Raw genomic sequence first — 25,806 nt, 5'->3', positions numbered from 1 at the left:
AATCTTTACATCTGCTATTGGATTTTGTTTCTGTAAAATGATTTTTTTTTCCAGAGTGCAGGCCAAAAGGTATATTTCATTTCAAATTCCTTCAAACTGAAAGAGGTAATATAAATGTCAGGGTGTATTTGGGCCTGACCCTTCCCATGCTGTGCTTTGAAGGCAGCAGTTGATGCGTCAGCTTTGGCTGTGCTTCCTCACCCATCAAGAGCCTAACTTTTATAGGATTGGCTCAGAAAGAGAGATGCACACATAAACTATATTCGGGTTCGCTTCCTTTTGTCCATTAACATTTCTGAACGTACACTTTAACATTGGGATGATACTTGCTCAGAATTACTGCATTCAGATGATGGCCCGGTTGGTTGCAATGGGAAACCCATACCATTCTGTCTCCATACAAACCAGGATGAAATTCTCAGGGATTGTGTACCCCTTTACCCAACGGATTCTCCCTCCCAACTTTCAGGCAGGTAGGACTGGAAAGGAAAAAAGCTTACAGAGATGACGTGCTCAGTGGAGCAAGATAAAGCCACATGCCCAACTTTTGAATAAAAAAGACCACCTCCAGCTTTACAGATTAATTGGCAAAGTCAATACATAACCAGGTCCCCCCATGGTTGCTCTTAGATCAGGACAGATACACTCTCACACAGAAATATCTGATACATCTTTTGCATCATTGTGTGTATGTGTGTGTGTGTGGGTGGGTGGGTGTGTTTCTGGGCTGCCTCTGAGCCAGCAATGTGATTGAGGAAGCACTGTGCACTGAAACACCATTCAGGGATGATGCTTTGCAGTGTCAACATGAGCTAAATGCTTTGGTTGGACAACATGTCTATCAGACATATCTGCTGAGCCATTATCTCAGGGAAGTGGAAAGTGAAAGACAGCAGGGGGAAGTTAAAACTGAAAGGAGAATGCACATACAGACATCATGATAGTGTCAAGAAAAATCCAGAATCGGTACAGTTAGTTCATGTCTGGAAGTCAGAGGAAATTCATTCACACTAGCTACCCTTCTGAAGTTAAAAAAACAATAGAAAAGGGCATATGATCGATCAGACAGTATTATTTCCCTAATGCACTTGTCTACTTAGGGATGTGTGGAACGGGCTAGTGGTTTCACCAAAGATTGTTGCTCCTCCTCAAAATTCCTCTGATGTTTTGCCCAAGGAAAAATCTCCACACTTGCCTCAAACTTAATTTCTCGCAGAATTCAGTGGTAGTCCCTAAACAAATGTTACCTGTTGAAACACCTCCCTCCACGATTTCTTTGCTCTTCTCACATACCGAGGAGCTGAACTATGCAGAACAGTGCTTCAAGCTGATCATCCAGCAAGTTCAGGTCCTGGCCAGGCTTAAGGGGAGCCAGCGTGGTGTAGTGATTAAGAGTGGTGGTTTGGAGCGGTGGAGTCTGATCTGGAGAACCAGGTTTGATTCCCCACTCCTCCACATGAGCGACGGACGCTAATCTGGTGAACTGGATTTGTTTCCCTGTTCCTACCCATGAAGCCAGCTGGGTTACCTTGGGCTAGTCACAGCTCTCTCAGCCCCACCCACCCCACAGGGTGTCTGTTGTAAGGAGGAGAAGGGAAGGTGATTGTCAGCCGGTTTGAGTCTCCCTTAAGTGGTAGAGAAAGTCGGCATATAAAAAATAACTCTTCTTCTTCTTAATAGCTTCAGGTAGGAAATGCTAAGGATAGTGAAACTGACTGGAAAGATGGAGAGTCCAGAAACAGGAATTCAAAGTGGAGGAAGGCCTCCACAGAAAAAAAAAAAAAGCCCAAACCATACCTTAACTAAACAAAACCACAGAGTTAAAAATTTTAAAAAATTGAAACTACCAACCCTGACTTATTTCCCAAAAGGAGGGCATTTTCATGCTGCTCCTGAAAGTGTGCAACGGCCAGCTTCAGCACATCTCTGGCTGCTTAGTTGCACAATTGCAGCTATACTATGGAGAAGGCTGTGGTCTTACTTCTAACCTCAACCTAACCTTAGAAGTAGGATTGAAAAAGCTGGGCAGGGTCATGCTGAAGGAGGTACTCAACATAAGAACATAAAAAAGTCCTGCTGGATCAGACGAATGTCCATCAAGTCCAGCAGTATATTCACACAGCGGCCAACCAGGTGCCTCTAGGAAGCCCACAAACAGGATGACTGCAGCAGCACCATCCTGCCTGTGTTCCACAGCCCCTAATATAACAGGCACGCTCCTCTGATCCTGGAGAGAATAGTTATGCATTGTGACTAGTATCCATTTTTAGTAGTAGCCATGAATACCCCTTTCCTCTGATCCTACTCTCTGAAGCACACCTAGCCCAAGCTATTCAGGGCTTTGAAGGTCAATATTTAGTCCTTGAATTGAACTCAAAGGCAACCGATATGGACCTACCAAAGCCGGGGAAGAGTCATACGACCCTAGAACAACTGGGCTGTCATGCTCTGCTCCAATTCACATCTCTAAAACCATCTGCACAGGCAGCTACTTGTGGAGAAGATTACAGGTGTCCAAATGCAAGGGACACAGGATGACAGAAGCTGAATCTCTGCTCCTCTGCTGCATACCAGTCAAAGCTGGCAAAAATGTTCAGAAATGCTGCCGTTCCCCTCCTCCGCTGTCGACTGCACTAATTTGTTCCCTGGTGTCCCTGGTAATAAGTCCCGATTGCCAAGACACGCTTCAGACATCTCCCTGGATTACAAGTGACAGTGGCAGGCACATGCCCTGCCTTTAATAGCACCATGTTGCTGAATGCCACCTTCCCGTTTCCTCCACATCCCTAATTGCAGAGTAATTCCAATAGAAAATTGACTGGCAATTGTCAGCACAGCGGCGATTCGTGGGGGCTTTAATAAAGGGCAAGCTTGCACTGACTTGCTCAATAAGAAAATGTCACTATTTCCAGCTACAGACATAAGAGGGTTTCAATCAACAGAGCTACAACTTCAATGGGACTACTTGAGAGTCAGGGGCTCCTTGAGACCTGTAGGTGTCCTCCCGTCTGCCATTTAGTTCTAGGGAGACAAAAGCCAAAGGGATCGAGGACAAGATCAGAGGTCCTTTTGCTTAGGAGCTGGAAAATTCAAAGGACAAATTCCTCTCCTTATCCTCACCCAAGTGATGCAGCCTCACTGGATGGGGAGGGAAGCCTGAGCTTTAGTCCATACTGTCATGCCAAAATACAGCACAGTTGGAGTCTATGTGCCTAGTGCAGCTGGACAGGACTGAGATTGTGCTGGTGCACTGATAACGTAATTGTGCATCTGCTTTTCAGTTGTTGTTTTTTGTCCGCATGGGCTCAAGATAACCAGATAAAAGTGCAAGAGGTTTCCAGGCATGGTTGCGCCTCTTAAAGGTGGGGGCGGACTTAACATCTCATCGAACTTCATCTCGATTTCTGCATTATCTCCCTGACAGATTCTCTGGTTTGCAGTGGCTTAAGTGTGATCGTGCTGCTTCCAAGGTTATTTTGCTGGGTGACAGTCCTCGATAATTCTGATTAGAGGCCAGCCCTTCAGTGTAAAGGCAAGCAGAGGAATCCCCCTCCAGAGAGCAATCCTCGGGGGGCTTCCTTCCCTCCCAGAGAGTGTTTTTTTTCCTGGAAGGGCCACTTGGGTTATTTTGACAGCTGCAGATGGTAAATGTCTTGGGAAGGATTTGGAGGCTCTGAGATGAAGAGGAAGCTGGGCTCAGTGCTAAACTTTTTGCAGGTTCGAAATGTTATAGAGAAATAAATAGGAGCTTTACATTTTGCAATGCGACGTGCAAACTGTGATGTGCATGTGTGTCGGCGGGGGAGACTCTCTTCATAAGGAAACATAAGCAGTTGGTGCAGACAGTTTGCATCGCTCAAAGAAGTGGGTGGGGAGCGCAAGCTGGGCCACTGGCCCTAATACCGGCCCTCACTTCTGGAAGTGTATTTCAAGACACATTCTGAAGCAATTTCATTTGATGCTATTCATTTACATCAAGATTGTTATGCAGCTCCTTGCTCTGAAAATACTGACGTTTTGTGAATTCAATAGCAAAATAATGACATTTAGTCCCCCAAGTACCGAGCCAGCCAAATAAGTACAATTGGCCAGTCAGCTCAAATAACAGTTACAAATTCAGCAGGTACACAAAATATGTTCTGTCCCTATTCAGCAGGAAGAGGAAGGAACTGTCAGGGATGCAAAGCTCTGCAGCTCTGCTCCTCCTCCAGCAATTAAAGAAATCTGGACTTTTAAGTTTCCCTGTCATGACTCACTTCCTTTTGTAGCTGTTAACCTGATGCACACACACACACACACACACACACACACACACACACACACACACAAAAAGCACATCACTATGATATGTAGGTCAGAGAGCAGCCCCATCTGGGAAGACTCAAGCAGGGGGGAGAGTGCAGCACATCTCAAAATAAGATGAGTTCCACCGGATCAGACCAAGGGGCCCCTGGCATCCTATTTCTTACATTACCCAACCTGATATTCCTGGAAAGCTTACAAGCAAGGTCTGGAGGCCTGTTGTGGCTTCCTGGCAAATACGTATTCAGAGGCACACTGCCTTTGAACTTGGAGGCTCCGTTAAACAATTACGGTTCATAACTGAGAGATATCTTATTCATGAATCAATTTAATGATCACCTTTAGCGCCGCCTATGCTAGAATCCAAGACTCTCTTTACATCCCAGGGAATCTCACTTCAAAGGCCAATCCCTCCCTCCTCCACTGCCAGATGTAAAGGAAGGAGAATTTCTGCCTCCATCATAGCACTGCCCCGCCATGTGCAACATTTCATTTTTTTGCCACAGGAGTAAATGGCAGCCATTCATTCATGTGGGAGAAATTAAAGGAATATCCTCAAGGACAGGGTAGGAACAGCCTGACTGAGGTGAGTGTGGCTTGGGTCCTAAAAGGCCGTTCCTTTGGCACAACAGCATTGTGTGGGAAATTTTTGCCGATTCCCCCCCTCCTGTTGCAAACTCCTGCTTTGTCCCCACTCTGTTCATTGAGGAGCTCCGCTGACCCACAGGAAAACAGTAGGGAGAGCACAGAAAGCTACAACGAGAGTTAGGGAAGTTGTCCCCTTGAAGCACCCTTCCATTCACAGTGCTTAGGAATCAAGCCTACGTTTGCTTGTTTATTATTTGATGTCCAGAAGGATCTTGAAGGTTACTTACACAGAATAATCAACTAAAACTAAACTGGGAGTGTCCATCCCCTCCAAGAAACAGCACTTGTCTCAGGTGCCATCCCCAACCCCCAACCAGGGAACCCTTAATTATCAATAGGTCCTTCATGGTTTTTCCCATTTGCCTGCCTCCCATCTCATGAACAGTGACAGCCATCTCGCAAGTACCACCCTCTTACTTGCATGTGTGCATAAAGTGCCATCAAGTCACAGTCGACTTATGGCAACCCTGAAGGGTTATCAAGGCAAGGGACTAACAGAGGTCCTTTGACATTGCTGACCTCAGCATGGCAACCCTGGCATTCCTTGGTGGTTTCCCATGCAATTACTAACCAGGGCTGACCCTGCTTAGCTTCTGAGATCTGTTGAGATCAGGCTAGCCTGGGCCATCCAGGTTCAGGGCCTTACACGCATAGCCCCACCCATTCATTTGTATATCCCTTACCTCACTTTTGTTCCTCTAAGTCAGTGGTTCCCAAACTTTTTAGGCCACCACCACCTCGGTTCCACAAACTCAACCCCAGCGCCCCCTACCCTATCCTACAAAAAGCATTATTCAAAATAGGGGTTTGCATGTCTCACTAAAGAAGTCAATAACAATAAAATTTCAAAACCGTAACAATTAATTGCACATCTATTCAAAATCAAATTAAAACAAAACTGATGAACTTGATCCAGTGGTACCAGCTCTTCAAAGTCTGGGGGGGAAATTCTGATAGTTTCCACCAAATCTGCCAGCAAGATGCCATAGCTTGATCTGTTGTAAATTAGTGAACAACACAGTTGAAGGGGCCCACCTCTGGTGCCCCCCTGCTGCCCTCTTGCCTCTTAGTGCCCCCCTAGGTAAACCCACCGCCCCCGCAGGGGGTGATACTGCCCACTTTGGGAACCACTGCTCTAAGTGATCCTCCAGTGAGGCAGAACTGGGGCTTTTAAGAGTGTGACAAAGAGAGAAATGTTGGGACCACTTCCTAAACAGTCAAGTGCAGATGGCCTCCCATGGGACCTGCAGCCAGCCTTTTCTTGAGAAAACTGTTAAAAAGTTGTGTCACTGTCTCCTTTTTTTCTTGCACCCCCTCCCTCACACCTTGCACAGCATGCAGCCATACTCTGGCATCAATTACTCAAACAACTTCAATCCATTCAGACACTAATGTCATTAGTCTACCGAGATCCTTTTTGGAATAATTTACATCGGAACTGCCTTTCCATGCTAAATGAAAAATGGTTCGCTTTTAGTGAATGGGATTTGAATTACAATCCCACCACATGTGGTTCAGCTTTATTCCAGCTATTTATTAAACAGGGGGGGGGAAAGGTGAAGCAGTCAATTACAAAGCAATTATCAACGCCTTTATTGCAAACTTGCTGCCACGCAATGAATATTATGCTTTGCAGGGGAGAGACGGCTGGGCCTCCATCTACACAGCATTTACTCTCTGGCGACAGGGGGGGGCTTTATTTTGTATCCTCGCAGTCTTTGGCTACGACCTCACTGGGATGTCAAAGCTCTCTTTTGGTACAGAAGGCGACATTAGCCATTGTGCCCGGCAGGCAAGGAAAACCATGTGGATTGGGTGACTTCCTTGAGGCTGACCTCTTTGTCCTTTCTTGGTCAGCCATCAGGGAGGGGCCTATTTCAGCATGAAAGGACCTGACTGGATTATAAAGTTACAAGACTACGTGACAATGTCGAGATAAACAGAAATCAGAAATCAACCTATGGAAGACTATGAACAGAAGTGGCAGCCATTGTTTGACAGATTTCCATGATTGAATTATGTATATAATGGAGTAGAATATGGTAGTAGAAGAGATATCAGTAATAGAGAATTTGTAAATGCATTCAGTTTTCAGGCTATAGTGGTTTTATACTAAATGATTTATTACCATAGATATGTACGATTATAAGGAGCCCCGTGGCGCAGAGTGGTAAGCTGCAGTACTGCAGTCAAAAGCTCTGCTCACGACCTGAGTTCGATCCCAACAGAAGTTGGTTTCAGGTAGCCAGCTCAAGGTTGACTCAGCCTTCCATCCAGGTCGGTAAAATGAGGACCCAGCTTGCTGGGGGTAAAAGGAAGATGACTGGGGAAGGCACTGGCAAACCACCCCGTAAACGAAATCTGCCTAGAAAACGTCGGGATGTGATGTCACCCCATGGGTCAGGAATGACCCGGTGCTTGCAAAGGGGACCTTTACCTTTAAGAAAGGAGAGAACAAGTTTGTTAACTAAGGACCAATTATTTTTATTATAAAGTTAAGTATAGTAAACATAGTGAAGATAGTAATGATAGAAATCCATGAACCAAATTAAGATCAAAAATGGGGTAAGACTGAAGCTTTGTCAGAGGCTGGGACTGGAAACAACAAATGACATGTTAAAATCCCCTATCTCTCCCCCCTACTTTTCTTTTCTGTACCCCCTTTATTATGAAAATAAATAAAATATTAAGAAAAAGTAAGAAAGAAAGAAAGAAAGAAAGAAAGAAAGAAAGAAAGAAAGAAAGAAAGAAAGAAAGAAAGAAAGAAAGAAAGAAAGAAAGAAAGAAAGAAAGAAAGAAAGAAAGAAAGAAAGAAAGAAAGAAGGAAGGAAGGAAGGAAGGAAGGAAGGAAGGAAGGAAGGAAGGAAGGAAGGAAGGAAGGAAGGAAGGAAGGAAGGAAGGAAGGAAGGAAGGAAGGAAGGAAGGAAGGAAGGAAGGAAGGAAGGAAGGAAGGACAGACCTGACTGGCATGTACAAAGTCTGGTCTCTCCCCGCTCTCCATTACAAGCCTTCATTCCTGGAGCACCTTCCCAGACCACTGCCAGAGAGGAGTGGATAGAGGTCACCGGGTTCAGTACTCATTCGTAGTTTTGTTGTCAGGCATTCGATTCAGCATCCTTCCAATAATCAAGGAAATTTGAAATGGAACATCATATACAATGACATTACCATGCACATTTGCTTATGTGTATGATGCTTATTGGCTATGAGCTGCCATCTGTACTTCCATATCATTTCCATAATGTAAATTCATATCCAGTGCATGTTCCCCACCCTTAAAAATCTAATTGCCAGCAGTGAATGCATGAAAAGAATAGATGCAGTTCCCTTCCACAAAATAACTATTCAGATCAGAATGGAAGATTCCAAGAAGAATTCCTGTCTAGGAGAAATTCAGAAACACCCAAACTAGCATGGTGCCATCTACTTCCTGCTATGATTCCCACTCCCAGCTCATTTCTGGGGGGGGGGGGGAGAAGAAGGAGAAGGAGAAGGAGAAGGAGAAGAAGAGTTGGTTTTTATATGCCGACTTCCTCTACCACTTAAGGAAGAATCAAACTGGCTTACAATCACCTTCGCTCCCTCTCCCCACAACAGACACCCTGTCAGGTAGGTGGGGATGAGAGAGTTTGGAAAGAACTTCGACTGGCCCAAGGTCACCCAGCTGGCTTCATGTGTAGGAGTGGGGAAGCAAATCCAGTTCACCAGATTAGTGTCTGCCACTCATGTGGAGGAGTGGGGAATCAAACCTGGTTCTCCAGTTCAGAGTCCACCGCTCCAAACCACCACTGTTAACCACTACACCATGCTGGCTCCCACCTATAACTTAACTTGCCCGGGACACCTATGCCTTAATTTGCCCGAGATAGTACCAGGCTAACCTGATCTCTTCAGATCTCAGAAGCTAAGCAGGGTTGGCCCTGGCTATTGTTTGGATGGGAAACCTCCAAGGAATACCAGGAGCACTATGCAGAGGCAGGCAATGGCAAACCACCTCTGAATGCCTCTTGCCTTGAAAACCCTATGGGGTTGCCATAAATCAGCTGTGACTTGACGGCAAAAAAAAAAAAGACAACTTAAGCCCATAACCACTCAGCCTTTATCCACACCTGAAACAAAATCCAAGATACTAACTTTACGAACTGCGTTGTTGTTATTCAAATCTAAAGCTCAACGCTTCTCTCAAAGCATCGTGGAAAACATGATTTGGGGATGAACTGATAATTCTCTGTTAGTGATGAAGGTAGGGTGGGGAGGACCTGTGTTTACCAAGATCAGATACAGATATATGAATACTCCTCACTCTTCCTGGCATCTCCAGTTAAAAGAGCTCAAGCTGCAAGGTTGGGAAAATCTTCTCCTTGAAAAAGTGGGAAGTCCTTGACAGTCAGGTTGTATTGGTTTTGGTGAGCCATCTTGGCCAACTCAGCGATCCCCTCAAGCCCACCTTCTGAGGCAGGACCATGAGAAGGGGAAAGGTCCTGAGTTTTTAGGGGAAGGGAAAGAATCAGAGGGTTTCTGGTCGGAGATGAAGGGGGCAGATATGGTCCACGGTAATCTTACAGCAACAGACCGCAGGTGGGGGGACAGAGGGTTGCTTAGGTGTTTTATTTATACGGCGGTGTAAATGCGCCATCCGCCTCTGAGCTTCCATGCTCTTGCCACAGCTGCTCTTTTGTATTCTGCTTGGGATGCTGCTTTAGCCCTGCTAGGAAGACTTGTGACAGGTTTAGGAGCCACCGGCCCTCTGGCCTTGTCGATCTTGCAAAGAGGAGACCCGAGCCATCTGGCTGGAGTCACTTTACTAGCCCTCGGGCACTTCCTATTAAAGGGAAGGCAGACAAAACGCTTTTGCTCCCTGGCACCAAAAAAGCAGAAATAAACAGTCTTGTATTAAAAGAGAGCAAGGCAGGTTTTTTAGAACCACTGAAGGACTGAAAGCATTCTCAGTTTTACTTCCAAAAAAAATGTTCTGACCAAAGCACAAATTTTTTTTTAAAACACAAAAGAAAATCCATGGTAATTAAAAGGAAGGGGAGGAGTAGCTGATTCCCAGCATGGCTGCAAACAGTGTGTGTGAAATCTAGCCTTCTAGATGTTTGTCTTATAAATTTCAATATTCAAATTAAAAAAAATAAACAAAAACCCTATGCTGTAAATCTCGTCAAAGAAATAACTGAATAAGACCTTTGATTCCATGAATGAAATCTGTAGGCTCAAGAGGTCCCTGAGATTTCCCAGGGTCTTTCCAGATGACCAACAAAAGCAGTGAGAGAAAAACAAAGCTGACAGCAACTCCTTCCCAAACCCTTCCACTTAGGCCCCCACAGACACAGAAAACCAGTTCTTATAACTGAAGCCAGGGTGTCATAAAATAACACGTCAAGCCCAAGTCCTACCATAGTATCTTTTGCCCTTCTCTGCAAACCCAGTTATATGGGGTTGGCTTCATGATTAATATTTTTTACTTCATTACACCCCAATGGGGACCTGAAGTGGCTTACATTGTTCCCCTATGTTTTATCCTCACAACGACCCTGTGAGGTACATTAGATTGAGAGTGTGGGACTGGTCCAAGGCCACCCAGCAAGCTTCCATGGTCAAGTGGGGAGTTGGACCTGGGTCTGAAGGAAAGATACTTTGCACATACTCAGAAATGCTCTGTTCTGAACATCACTTCTTCCTTGAAAAAACTGATAGCAGCACTGAAAACACGCATCAGGGCTCAGTTCCAGTGAGAACTGGATCAAACTAAATCATGCTTGGATTCACAGGAATAAGTGCAAGATCGTGGGTGCTTCTCCTGGAAAGAAGTGGAGGAATCATCTGCCTAGCCTTTGTTGGAAAATCAATGCTGGACAAGACAGATCCTTGGCCATTGCAGTCTTAGGGCAGATACCAAAGAATGCTTTTGAGCAGCATTTCTGAAACTCAGGTCTATGGATCACTGGGGGCCTGCAAGAGCAATCCACAGTAGAAATCAGAAGGCTTTGGGGGAAAATTAAATCAAAATGGGAGTCCTTGAGTCATAAGGTATGAGAATTGCTGAGCTAGAGAGTTTCATTTCCAAAAGACTAAACAGAGTCTCTCAGAGTTGGTAAAAGGAGCCTTCTGTTGGGAGGGGCAGAATATGGCTGAAGGGATGGTACCTTGGATGAGGGGGGGGGGGATTCCACATCCCCCATGGTAGAATGGCAGTTCCTGCAGGGCATGCTCTGTCGCAGGATGCTTTATCATCAGGATGCAGGTGACACCCTGCTCTATGCCCGATTCTCTTAAAAACCCCAGGATGCAGTGGAAGGCCTAAACCAGTACCAGGTGTCAGTGACAGGCTGGATAAGAACATAAGAAAAGCCATGCTGGATCAGACCAAGGCCCACCAAGTTCAGTAGTCTGTTCACACAGTGGCCAACCAGGTGCCTCTAGGAAGCCCCCAAACAAGACGACTGCAGCAGCACCATCCTGCCTGTGTTCCACAGCACCTAATATAATAGGCATGCCCCTCTGATCCTGGAGAGAATAGGTATGCATTGTGACTAGTATCCATTTTAACTAGTTTCCACTGAGAGTGAAAAAACCAAAGTTTAACCCAGACAAGGCAGAGCAGGAGGAGGCTAGATGAGAGTGAATAAACCAAAGCTTAACCCAGACAAGGCACAGCAGGAGGAGGAGGAGGAGGAGGAGAAGGAGAAGGAGAAGGAGAAGAAGGAGAAGGAGAAGGAGAAGGAGAAGAAAAAGAGGAGGAGGAGGAGGAGAAGTTTCTCTGCCACCACTGGTTGATGACACAGTCAATCCTGGAGTGGGTGTGCAGCTTGTGTTGGATGGGTTGTACTCTCCTCTCAGCTTCACAACTGAGTGGTTTCCTAGGTCCAGCCTCACTCTTGGATGGTCAAGTCTCAGCTCCTGGACAGTTATATATTCAGGGGCAAGGATTGGGAGGCTTTAATCAGTGGAGGCTGATATACCAATGGCACCCTACCCAGGAGAGGAAGGATGACCACAGTTAGACATGCTTTGATGTAGACCTCCTTATCTGTTTACTGAAATACACTCTATGTAGGGCTGCCTTTGAAAAGCACTTGGGAGCTAGCACTGGTCAGAATGCAGCCATCAGGTTACTGAGATGGACTGTGTACATACAGCTCTAGTTCTGGAATGACTGCACTGGCTCCCAGTTGGTTTCCAAGCTAAATTCAAAGGGCTGAATAGTGCAGAACAATTTGGGACCAGGGAACCTCAAGGGCCATCTTTTCCATATAAACCTACTCATGAGTTTGGGTCATCAAGAGAGGCCCTGCTTCATTTTCCTCTGCAGCCAAGGGCGCAGGGAGTGGATTCATAAGACAGAAATCCTCAGTGGTAGCACCCAAGTCTATGGAACTTTCTGCCTCTTTGCATTGTTCTTCTTGGGTTTTAGTCAAGTGGATAAAACATATTTATTTCAGGTAGTACAGATAATATAATCTTGTATTGTGCTGTCTAACGACTGCTGGCTCCCTTCTTTCAATTTCTGCAATTTTGGGTTAGTTAGTATAGCTGGTCTGCTACTGTTAGATTGTGTTCTAATTCCGCTGATTTAAATTAACGCGTTCTAATTTTCCTTCTATTGTTAGTCACTCTGTAAGCCTAACGGGCCAGAAAATAAGAAGACAGACATATCATAAATAAATATCACACAGAATTTATGATTCCTCCCTCCTTTGAACAGCCGATTCCACACCTCCGCTCCTAACATCTTTTACCAGTCCAAGCTCTAAGCAGTTTAGCCCTTCATGATGGACTGGCTGCTGGCATTTCGGTTTCCAGATGCAAAGGAGATGTGTCTCTTCCCCAGATACTGCTGATGTGAGAAGACCACCTGGGTGAACGGTTCCTTGTGCAGTTAATCCAGCTGTAGGAGCATCTGTACCCGCTTGCTGTACCTTTGACTCTAGGACAGTAAATTCCCAAAGTGTGTGTTGCAAGGCAACTGTATGTGATGTTAAGAGGTTAGTGGCCGTCCACAGAGGTGACCTGCTGCATCTCTAGGGTTGCCAGCCTCCAGGTGGTGGCTGGAGATCTCCTGCTATTACAACTGATCTCCAGCCAATAGAGATCAGTTCCCCTGGAGAAAATAGCAGCTTTGGCAATTGGACTCTATGGCACTGAAGTCCCTCCCCTCCCCAAACCCTGCCCTCCTCAGGCTCCCAAAAACCTCCCGCCGATAGCAAAGAGGGACCTGGCAACCCTATGCATCTCTCTTTCTCTCTCTCTACTTCATTTATACCCTGACGTTCTCCCCAGGGGGACCCAGAGCAGCATACAACATTCTCCTCTCCAACATTTTATCCACACAACAACCCTGTGAGACAGGCTAGGCTGAGAATATGTGACTGGCCAAAGGTTACCCAGCAACCTCTCCTGGCGGAGTGGGGATTTGAACCTGGGTCTCTCAGGTCCTAGTCCAATGCTCTAACCCACTACACCCCCGCTCTGCGAGATTCATTGTTCTGGCCTTGCCTTCAGTCGGAAGCATGTAATTCAGCTCTTCTCCGCATACTGAGTGATTGACAGACTCACTCACTCCTGATACAGGGAAGCAGAAAAACCATCCACCTTTGTGGAGGCTGCCTGTTGTGCTCAGAATGTCAGTACTTTGGGCTTGCTGCCTTCTGTATCCGAGGCAGACCTGAAATAGAATGATCCAATTACCCTCTGATGCAAAAATGAAAGGGGAGGCTCCACCGAGAGGAAGCAATTCTCACCTTTACAAATTCTAAGAAGGAACTTTTTCCATGGGTTTGTAATCTTAATTTAGGGAGAAAAGTAACTTGGCTGTCAGAAGTCTGAGAAAGACTCCAGTAGGAGTACGGGCTGCCCAGTCCCGTGGCTTTTTTGGAGATCTGTAGCCAAGGGAGATGAGTGGCATTCTCCGCAAACAGTGATTTCAGACACGCAGGGGCCCAACAATAATGCTTTTCCAAACAACACCAGAGCCCTAATATATTTCCCTGGCTCCTTTAATGAGAACAATTTCAGCTCCGCAGATCCATCACTATAACGTTCCTTACTGTTACAATTCATAATTAATCTCCACAATTATAAATAATTCAACATTTGTTTATTGCCCTGCTGGTTGTAAGCATGCGATCCCTGTTGGTCTGACTCCCGTGCCGAGGAAGAGTGGGAAGAGGCTGGGCTCCTTGTCCTCACCAGACAATTGCCACATCCAGATACGTCAGTTCCTTACAGTGAGCCCATGCGGGGTGGAACATCACCGGCTCTAAGTTCAAGGGTCCCCAGCCCTTGTGGGACTTTTCAGAAAGGGTAGCAGATACCACCAAAAAATTCTGCCATGGAAGGTGGGACCAATCACAAAATGGCTGCCAAGGGGGGGACAGTTACAAAATGTTTGGAGTCACAAGCCAAGTGTCCTCCTATGATGAGGGCAGATATTTCTAAACTGGTGCTCCCTGCAGACCCCAAAGTGTTATGAAGCACCTTCTGCTCCAATGAGGTGGACGAAAGCCAAGTCTGGCTTTTTGCTTTTGAGAAGAAAGAAGTGGGCACCAGAAAACATATCAGCAGACACGATAGTCCCCACAGATGACATGCTGGACATCAATGGTTGAGTCTATTGTTCTGATTACAGCCATGGCAGCCAGATGCCTTTAGGAAGCTCACATGCCAGAAATAGTAAATGTCTTCCCTGCGTCCAATATCTGGTATTCAAAGGCAAACTGCCTGTGAACATGGAGGCTCCATTTCTCATTACCAAGGCTAATAGCATTGACCAGTGACCCTCCAGAAAATGGTCTCATACTTTCTAAAATTCATCTCTTCTAGTGGGCATCATCATAGTTCATGGAAGTGTATTACTTGTAATCAATCACAATAAGCAAAACCATATAATGGCATGGCATTTCGGAACAGTGTATTAACCCATACAATTCCAATTCAAACTAGGCACATCAGTCTTCCTTAAAGTAGCAGAGGTGCTTTCTAGTTTGTGTGTAAAGTGCTGTCAAGTCGCAGCCAATTTATGGCAACTCAGTAGGGTTTTCAAGGCAAGACATGTTCAGAGGTGGTTTGCCATTGCCTTCCTCTATGTAGCAACCCTGGTATTTCTTGGTGGTCTCCCATTCAAGTACTAACCAGGGCTGATCAGGCTAGCCTGGGCCATCCAGGTCAGGCAGGTCCTTTCTTAGGGTATGCAAATTGGTCTATCTCTCTTTATCATTGTCTTCCACCAGCAGGTAAAGACTTTCTTTGTTTTCTTTGGTGTTTTTAGCCCTTCTCCTGTCTCTGTTGTGTTTTTATGTGTTTTGTATTACCGTATGTTTTATTTAATTGTTTTAAACATGTTGTGTGTGTGTGTGTGTGTGTGTGCATTTTAAATGGTTTGCAATGTCTGAAATCTTTTAATGTTTTATTTTAATGTTTGCTGCCTTGGGGACCCAGAATTGGGTGGAAAGTTGGCATAGAAATTTTTTACCTACATTTATTTATTTATTATTATACAAGTAAATAAAATTGCTAGGGAAGCTTTCCACTCAGAAGGTAAGGCACAAACAGTTTTGTGGCAGGCATATCAAATCTGAAAAATCATAAATAGAAGCATCTACTCCATAGAAATACTGTAAGGAAGAAAATTCATAGTGGGTAGCCGTGTTTGTCCGCAGTAGTAGAAAAGGGCAAGAGTCCAGCAGCACCTTAAAGACTAACAAAAATATTTTCTGGTAGGGTATGAGCTTTCGTGAGCCACAGCTTACTTCTTCAGATACTGAAGTATCTGAAGTATCTGAAGAAGTGAGCTGTGGCTCACGAAAGCTCATACCCTACCAGAAAATATTTTTGTTAGTCTTTAAGGTGCTACTGGACTCTTGCCCTTTTCTACTACTGTAAGGAAGAACAAACTATCCGCAACAGCGCACATTTAGCATTTAAAGAATTAAAATACAAAGGGAAATGTGACTTTTTCTCCAGGAAACCGAAACACAGATACTCTTTCACTAAATTAATAATAATAAAAAGGTGAGTCAGTAATAAACTAAATTACAAAGAGATGATCAGGAATTTTAGCATTCAGGAGCCAAAGTTTTCTAAAGCAAAGATAATGAGTTGTATAATTTATGCTGCCTACCACATTTGCTAGATGCAACATAAAAGCGCAATATTTATTTGAGGCACGTTGGTGAGTAAAAACAGGAGCCTGGATATTTTATCCAACACTTCTGCATTCTTCTTCTATTAACAATTTTCTTGCCATGCCGAAAACACAGATGGAAGACACATGGCGGGTGTTTACAATGAAGAACAGAGATCCATTCAATATTGAATTCACAAGTTTAAAAATGGATTTGCCCGAGAAATTACTTACATTTACAAGGCACAAATTACTAATAAAAATGTGTACAGATCTTAGTATTGAAAAATTATTCACAAATTTACATGCATATTTATTGTGTTATTTTCACCGCTTTAAAAAATCCCTATCTGGAAAGGATACTATTTTTCGACAGATTAGAAGACTTCCTCCCCCCCCCCCCTTTCTGACTTACAAGACTACCCAGTTAGGCTGACCTTTTGATTCAACGAATGATACAGCTTCCCCCCATCCTTCCCTGCGATGAACAATATTTTTTTTTGCAAATACGTGTTAGAGAAGCAATTTAATCACTTCGTTCGGGATGTATTAGAAGGGGCTCTAAGTATCTTGGCACTGCCGTGCTTAACACAACTGTATTAAAGGACATTAAAAATGCAAGGAGAGATAATTAAGCAAAATAAATTAAATACGCTTCCCTGAAATATTCTGCAAGACAAACACTTTTCTGCTGCTTAAATGTTTTCCAGCAGATGTTTGCCTCTCAGCTTACTTATCCGTCGGTGAAATTCAGAACACAAAATGTTCAGAAGTTAAAAAAACATGCCTGTACACAAGCTCTGGTTCTTAATGCCCTTTCATAAATGTAACTGCAGCAAAATAAAATTTTAAAAATCCAAAAGCAATGAGACAAACTGTTTGGGTGGAGGCTGTATTTTGCACTGTATTTCAGGGACAGCGTATTTTTCGAGCACCGTGCTGCCTCTGGCCACTCTTTCTCACCCCTAGCTCAAGAATAGTGCAGATGCAGTGGGGAAGGGAGGGTACAGACTCAAACTAGCTACAGGTTCTGAATTTGGGAGGAAAGTAATATTAAGTGGGTTTCAGTGAGTGCGTCACCACCCAGCTCTGGCCAAAGAGGGAACAGCAGCCAAGGAAGTGTCTTAAAACAGGATGGGTCAGGATTGGCCCCTCACTTCCGCACATGCTGAATAATGCACTTTCAATCCGGTTTGAATGCACTTTGACGCTGGATTTTATTGTGCGGAACGGCAAAATCAACTTGCAAACTGTCGTTAAAGTGCATTGAAAGTGGATTGAAAGTGCATTATTCAGCATGTGCGGAAGCTTGAACCAGTCTGAGCAACTCAGAAATCTCCTGCTGATGCTGGCCTCCGACCAGTGTCACCTGCACGCTCCTCTGCCTCACCCTACTCCATATACAACCCAGCTTTGCAGTAGTCATGTCTGACATGGGGTTGCCTTGCTAGAGGAGGATTGTGGAGCAACTTTTCTTTGAAAAGAATGTCAAATGGAAGATGCCACAGAAACATAGAAAAAACAAACTGTGCTGATAAGTGGCTGAATGCTGCATGGGACAAAAAAGTTTCATCTGTGTTTGTCAAGATTTTTTCCAATGTGAAAAAAGATGTGCGAGCGCTGGTGTGAAAACAAAAGCACTTAACCCAGAGACTTAAAAAAAATAGAATTAAAATTTTACATATTGTGATGTATATATGTGTATGCCTTTAAGTAAGCCCTCAGAAACAAGTTTCTGTTTCCCCCACCAAGGCTGTGTGGAAAGGGCATCAATTAGTTCTAGTTCTGTGGGTGTTGACTCTAATTCCAATTGTGTGTGAAGCAATAAAGAAGTCTGAAGCTGCTAGAGTCTCCTGTGTGCTAACTCGACAGGAACCTTAATCCTACACACCAGACCCCAGAGGATACTACACGTAATAACACCATTCTTTTGCGTGACCATTACAGACAAGTGTGCAACTTGTCAACGCTGACATCATTGGCACTACCCAGTAGGTACTAGTGGACATTCTACAGCAGATAGGGCATGAAGGCTGATGGTATTCTTTGCCCCAAGATGTGGCCATGACCACCGGCTTAGATAGTTTTTAGAAGGAGATTTGACAAATTCACGAAGGACAGATCTATCAACTGCTATTAGCCATGAAATCTAAATGGAACTTCCATGTTCAGAGCCAATATACCTCTGAATACCAGTGGATGGAGGACCCATACTAGCTCTTGTCTAGAGTTGCCAATCTCCAGATACTAGCTGGAGATCTCCTGCTATTACAACTGATCTCCAGCCGATAGAGCTCTGTTCACCTGGAGAAAATAGCCGCTTTGGCAATTGGACTCAATGGCATTGAAGTCCCTCCCCTCCCAAACCCCGCCTTCCTCAGGCTCTGCCCCCAAAAACCTCCCACCGATGGCGAAGAGGGACCTGGCAACCCTACTCTTGTCTCACACCACCACTGGAAACAGGATGCTGGACTCTGGTCTAATTTAGCACGGCAGTTCCTACATATGTGCAGTGTCATCTCTCAGCCACAGGATCTCAGAGCTAACACCAGATGGACAGATCCTCAACCTGAACCGGCAACACGGAAGACAAGCTTCTTTTCCCTGCATGAGAACAGCGACTGCCACAAAACTATCTGCACGTGCCTCAGTTAGAAAAGTCTCCCTGCATCGAGATTAAGACAGTGATTGCAAGAATTCTGCAGGTCTCAGGATGTGCAATGCACATCGCTGGAAGGCATCTACTACAGTGGGTAATTCATGCAGTGTATTTCACTGCATTTCTCTTAATCGTGTAAAAACCCAAACAAAATACATTCTCTAACCCGCATTCGCGCCCAACGATGTGGGAACTAATTGAGAGTAAAAAAGAGTCGCTTTGCATTCTATCAGTTAAAGCCCACGGACCAGCGGTTCTGCCTGCCCCCCGAGCTCCTTCAGTTTTCTGGCTTGGTTATAATCCAGCCCATTCACAGTATGTTTCAGGAGGAAATCACCGCAAAAGGGAAACAAAAGAAAGCAACTCCTTTCCTTCTTTGCAGATTTATTGTCATCTCTTTCCCTTCCGGGGCTGCTGAAACCCATCAAGCAATTCCATCTGGTTCTGAAAGCACTGTCATTTTGTAAACAAACAGGCAGGTCCCCCAGAGGCAACCCTAACCTCACAATGGAATACTCCACAGCCCATTCAGCTGAGCATCCTGCTTCCAATAGTGGCTAGCTAGATGCCTCTGCAATGTTTTGTGAGTAGGTATGAGGGCAATGAGAGCCAGGGTGGTGTAGTGTTTAAGGTGTTGGACTGTGTGTGTTAAGTGCTGTCAAGTCGCTTCCCACTCATGGCGACCCTATGAAACAATATCCTCCAAAATGTCCTATGACAGCCTTGCTCAGGTCTTGCAAACTGAGGGCCGTGGATAGAGCCAATCCATCTCTTGTTGGGTCTTCCTCTTTTCCTGCTGCCCTCAACGTTTCCTAGCATGACTGCCTTTTCTGGTGACTCTTGCCTTCACATAATGTGACCAAAATACGATAGCCTCAGTTTAGTCATTTTAGCTTCTAGGGTCAGTTCAGGCTTGATTGGATCTATAACCCACTTATTTTTTTTGGCAGTCCAGGGTATCCGTAACACTCTCCTCCAACACCACATTTCAAAGGAGTCTACTTTCTTCCTGTCAGCTTTCTTCATTGTCCAGCTTTCACATCCATACATAGTAATAGGGAATACGATGGTATGAATTGACTTGATCTTGGTGGCCAGTGACAAATCCTTACACTTCAGAATCTTTTCTAGCTCCTTCATGGCTGCCCTTCCCAGTCTCAATCTCCTTCTGATTTCTTGGCTGCAGTCTCCCTTTTGGTTGATGATGGAGCCAAGGAATAGAAAGTCTTCAACAATTTCAATTTCCTCATTGTCAACTTTAAAGTTGTGTAATTCTCCTGTAGTGTTGGACTAGGAACTGAGAAACCCAGATTCGAATCCCCCCTATGCCATGGAAAATTGCTGGGTGGCCTTGGGCCAGTCACACACTCTCAGTCTCAGCTCTGGCAAGTATTTGGACAGGAGACCTCCAAGGAATACCAGGTCGAGATGCGGAGGCAGGCAATGGTAAACCAGCTCTGAATGTTTCTTGCCTTGAAAACCCTACAAGGTCGCCATAAGTCAGCTGCGACTTGATGGCATTTCATGCATACACATGAGGGAAATGGGTTTTCCTGTTGCTTGTGCCCAAATTACTGATTTTCAGAGATGCACTGCTGCTGAACATTTACCAGCAGACATTCCCTGCCTTCGCCTGTCCTAGAAGGAAAATACAAGACGATTCCAAAATCAGAAAGGCTATGCCCCTGCAGGTCAGGAGCCATCGAAACCACCGAGCATGTATTGTTTAGCTGTTCATTCTATCATGAGGCCCGTATTAGATTCAGCGCTCCCCGATCAGTGAATTCCCCGATAAGCCAGTGGAATTCCTAAGCTCCTGATGGGTGAAACTCCACACTTTTCATTCCCAACTGCCAAATTCTTCACCATTGCAATTAAAATTCGCAAAAATAGAATGGAAAAAATTACTAAACCGGGCTATACCTTTAGAAATATTAAGTTGTTAAGTTAAATCTTGTGATTTGTTTTAATATCCTACATTTTAACATCATTAGTCTTTTATCTAATTTTGTCATTTATACTAGTTTGCAGTTTTTTTAAGTCAGATAATATTATGTATTAACCTTTAGCTGGTCGAACAGACTGTATCAATAAATATATATACCAGCAGGCATTGGGTAGGTCACAGAACCCATGAGGCCTTTGCTTCCCTAAACTATATGGAAGAAAGTGTCAGGTATTACATATCTGGTAAAGCTCAGGAGGAATTTTATCTCAAGTGTTCAGAGAAGAGAGCAGCAACATTCTGCAAGAGGGAAACTGTCGGCATTTCATTTCATTTCAACCCATGAATATATCAGGATCCCCAATACAGTAAAAAGGATTATTGATATGCATGTTCCCTTCCAAAGAGATCCTCGGGAGGCCCGTTTGAGAATTAATAATAATCCATATTCTCCCTTCAGAAACTGTAAAGGAGGACTCCAATTTCCCTCTGCGGCCTTTGAGGCATGAATCATTAAGGAATAATAATGACCATGAGATCAGTATATCACACACCACTGCAAATATTTTCCAAAATAAATTCCAAATAATCAGTTGTTGAAGAGTCAACTTTAAAAAAAAAAAAACACTTTTCATGATAAATGCCTGCCTATCACATCCATCACCGAGATGGCGCAGAATTTATAGCTGCACAGATTAAAGTTAACAAGCAAGGGTTGTCTTCTACTGTCATGTAAATGCTTAAAACAGAAAGAAATAATATACACATCTTTCATAATAGGCCTGTGGGATGGTAATAAACTAAACAGCCAGAGTCTCTGCAGTTAATAAATATCTACCCCCCCCCCATCAACCCCATCTCAAAATGTTGGGAAGTTTAAACCCTTCAGTCCCTCTGCTTTTCCTCTCTCCCCAAAGGTCAATGACCCCACTAGTCTCATCTGACTATTAAAAATGTAAAAGCTTCTTAATCTCATTGAAACCTTTGCCAGGCAAAGTGAGCATGCCTACAGTATTCTGCATTCATTCTCTTACAGCCCATTCCTGAGGCTGGGGGCCGAATCGCCTTAGGAGGAGGCGTGACTCCTACGCTGGCACCCGTGCCACTTGCGCCATTCAAATTGCCACCTGTGCCATTCAAACTGGCACGGACGCTGGTGTGGGGCCACTTACACCAGCTGCCCTGGACCATGGTGGCAGTGTGGCCCTCAGACACTGGCGCGGTCCCCCGCTGGCATTATCCCGGCGCAAGTCCCCGCGCCAGCGTCCCAGGAGGTGTTCCCAGGGGCAGAGCCTTTAGGTAGCTTCTAAACCCCTTTTGCCCTCCTTTTTTGGTGGCACAGGCCTGCTTTCCCCTATGGGGGGAAAAGGCTTTTTTCCATTTTTATATCGGAAAAAAGGCTTTCTTCCCCTCCGCGGTGGCCAGGAAGCTTCTGAGGAGGCTTCTCAGCTGCACCGTCCCAGCCACCACAGTTCACCCCCCCTCCAGGAATGGGCTGTTAGTCACCCTTACAACCCACTTTGTGTTAGAGGTGGAGGAGCCAAGAAGACCCCCTTCATAGCCTGAAGGTTATAGCAGGGCCTCACGTCCTGATACTGCCATGCATGCCCTAAGAGTCCAGGAAAGTATGGACATCTGGATCCTATGGACTTCAACCTGGACATCTCTACCCTCCGCACAGGTAGAATCGCACATTGGCCATTTGCACCAGATGCTGGCATTTCCTCCACAGGTGTGAGTGGGCTGCCCTATCTCCAAGCCTCAGATGCCTCAACAGCGACTCCAAAACAGAGAACAAATGTTGATCAGCAGGAGTTTGCCTTGGCTGCCCCACAGACCCCAAGGCAGTGTGATGACCCAAGAAGAGGATTCGATGCTTGATTCTGAGGTAAATGTAGTCAGACCCATGAACCAAGGGTGGGGGGAACCCTTTGAATCTACAGTTCTGCCATATCAACAGACCAGCAAGTACAGAAATCGACAGTGGTACTTTTACACGTCACATGAACACATGAAGCTGCCTTATACTGAATCAGACCCTCGGTCCATCAAATTCAGCATTGTCTACTCAGACTGGCAGCGGCTCTCCAGGGTCTCAGGCAAGGGTCTTTCCCATCAGCTACTTGCCTAGTCCCTTTAACTGGAGATGCCGGGGATTGAACCTGGGACCTTCTGCAAAAGTAGATGCTCTACCACTGAGCCACAGCCCCTCCTCATGGTGCCTATGTATGGAGTTTCTGCAATGGCACCAAACTAGTTGTGTTTTTTTTAACAGAGAGGCCTTTAGGTGTGGAACCATGTACTTTTCATGCGAAGATGGACTCTGCAGGACTGCATCAAAGCACTTCCCCTTCCTTCTCTAAGCAGCTCCTGTTCTATTTTGCCGAAACGCATTAGGCAGTCGGTCTGAACAACATGAACCTAATTAGTTTGCAAACGACACCGCTCACCTCCGATGGAGAGCAAAACCCATGTTAAATTAAAGCAGATCAGAGCATCCTAGGAATAGTTTTGCAAGATTATAGCTCTGGTCTCACAAGTTGCTTCGCCCTCTGGTAATAAACCCTGGAGAACATTTTGCCGACAATTGCGAGGAACTGAGTAATGCGAACATATTTTTGCAATTTCAGATCTGGCCAGGGATTCTTTACATAATGCCAGGGAAAAAAACAAAACACCGGTCACTTACTAAGAAGGGATGGCTTTAAAAAGAAAAGGAAAGAAGGCAGTATGTTCCCAAGCACTCCTTCCTAGCTCCCAAGCTGTACTGATAATAATGTATTATTATCACCAAGGTTATACTGCCAACAGAGCATCCAGTTTGTGTATTCTGCACACTTAAATCCAAACACTGAAGAAGCCTTTTGTGAATTTGACAGCAATGTTCTAGGGCTTACAAAATAATTGAATTTTTTTTAAAATCCATCCATATCTGTATGGGCCAATCTGTAATAACATTAAGGGACTGTCATGACAATGCTACACATTTGGCATATAAAACTGATTATTGTGTAGCCCTTCCCCCACGAACACATACACAAGAGAGTCTTGTTTAATGAAATTCAAATCAAGTGTACGGAAGACTAAAGAAATGACAACTTATTGATGGTACAACCTGAAAGAAACTTTGGGATGAAACTACAGTTCCCCTGAAACCAATCTGACTTGACATTTGCAGAAGGATAATTTCCATTTCTGGACCAGTGAGTGACACCACAAATGTTTGCCTCCAAAGGTATGCAAAAGCCCCCGGAGAAGTTCTGCCCCACTTGTCAAAACTGCAAAACTCACTTTGAGTTGCTCTCTGGGCAAAGTACAGCAGCGATTCTGCTTTGAGGTCAACGGGATTGTGGCTGTGGAGCTGTCCAGCAATGGCTTCCTACCTGATGCTTTCAACTAAAGAATCGACCCACAACTAAAAAGGTCCACGCTTAGGGCCTAACTACACAATACATCCAAAATGCATTCATGCCTATTCTCATAAACCCTCCAGGATCCTGGAATTATGGAAAGCTAATCCTTCTACACCACTGAATTTTTACATATTATAGCCAGCATGGTGTACTGGTTAAGAGCAGTGGTTTGGAGCGGTGGAGTCTGACCTGGAGACCAGCAGCGGAAGCTAATCTGGTGAACTGGATTTGTTTCCCCACTCCTACACACGAAGCCAGCTGGATGACCTTGGAAAAGTTACAGCTCTCTCAGCCTCACCCACTTCGCAGGGTGTCTGTTGTGGGGAGGGGAAGGGAAGGTGATTGTAAGCCAGTTTGATTCTTCCTTAAGTGGTAGAGAAAGTCGGCATATAAAAACCAACTCCTCCTCCTCCTCCTCCTCTTCCTCTTCTTCTTCTTCGTCCCCCACTTCTCCACATGAGCAGCAGACTCTAATCTGGTGACCTGGGTTGGTTTTCTCACTCCTGCACATGAAGCCTGCTGGGTGACCTTGGGCTAGTCACAGTTCTCTCTCCAAACTCTCTCAGCCCCACCTACCTCTCAAGGTGTCTGTTGTGGGGAGAGGAATGGAAGGCGATTGTAAACTAGTTTGTGACTCCTTAAAGGTAGAGAAAATCAGGGTATAAAACCCAACTCTTTTTCTTCTTCTTTTTAAATACCCGTTTCCTTTTTTTCCTTGATTTCCTTTGCACTGCACCAAATCTCTTCCCATAGCTTTAATTTTTTTTTTTTAAGTCCAGTTCCTCCTTTCTCCCAAACCCAGTCTCAAAAGTGGGAAGCTATTCTGTTTTCATTTATGCCATCCATGAATGTTTATAGAATCCACGCACAAGGAAAAAGCAGGCGCCCTAACGAAAGCAGCTGCCTGCAGCTTCAGCCTGGAAAGGAACTGGAACTTCTTCCAAAATCCTCAGCTTTACCTCTATTTATTGGTTGAAAATTTTAATTATGGCAAATTGATTACAAATGCACCACCAGGGATACTAACTAATTAGAAGTTCAAGGAGGACTATAGATTGGGGAATCTCAAGCAGCATCCACCAAGGTATGTAAATACAGTAAGGATAAGCACAGTCTCATTACTGGCTATGACCAGAACCTTTTTTTTTAAAACAGGACTGTGGATCACGTTAACTGAAAAGTCAACTAGCAGAGAAGTGGCAAGCGGGAAGGCTAGCTTAGAGGACTGCCACTAATGATCACGTCTTTCCCGCCAAGGCTTCTGAAATGCATTCTTTTCCTTCAAAGGGGCACCAATGAGCTAAAAATTGAGGAGAGGGAGGGAGTTTTCGAAACAGCTCTGCCAGCTACTTAACGTCTAGCTCAGCTTCTGTCTCCTGCCCATTTGCAAGTCTAGACACCTGGGTGTGGCAAGCAGCGTGGGACTTTTGGAAGGAGCCAAAGAGCACTTGGTCTGTGGCTCACAGCCTGTGCTCATTTCATCAGCTATTCCACAGGATTTGCAATCTGCTCTGGGTGCGGCCATGCCCTTTGGGGTCCTTTCCCCTTGTTAGGTTGAATTGTTGTTCACTGTAATTAAATATAGGTGTTTTTGTAAGAGATATTGGGTCTAGACTGGGGTAAAATTGTCTAAATAGATAAATAAAAGCCCATTCTGTCGAGCCGGTAATGGAAAGTGCCATAAAATCACAGTTGACTTGGCCAACCTGTAGGG

The 25,806-nt window shown here is 44.8% G+C and overlaps 1 protein-coding gene across 5 annotated transcripts in view; it reads right to left on the bottom strand.

Moving 5' to 3' along the window:
- Positions 1-25,806, bottom strand: part of CAMTA1 (calmodulin binding transcription activator 1) — an 815,188-nt gene that overhangs the window by 456,579 nt on the left and 332,803 nt on the right. The window lies entirely within an intron of this gene.

The sequence above is a fragment of the Euleptes europaea genome, chromosome 19 (assembly GCF_029931775.1).
Source record: "Euleptes europaea isolate rEulEur1 chromosome 19, rEulEur1.hap1, whole genome shotgun sequence".
Taxonomy (NCBI): domain Eukaryota; kingdom Metazoa; phylum Chordata; class Lepidosauria; order Squamata; family Sphaerodactylidae; genus Euleptes; species Euleptes europaea.
The sequence above is the reverse complement of the archived record's forward strand: the minus strand, read 5'-3'. Positions and strand labels throughout refer to the sequence as shown.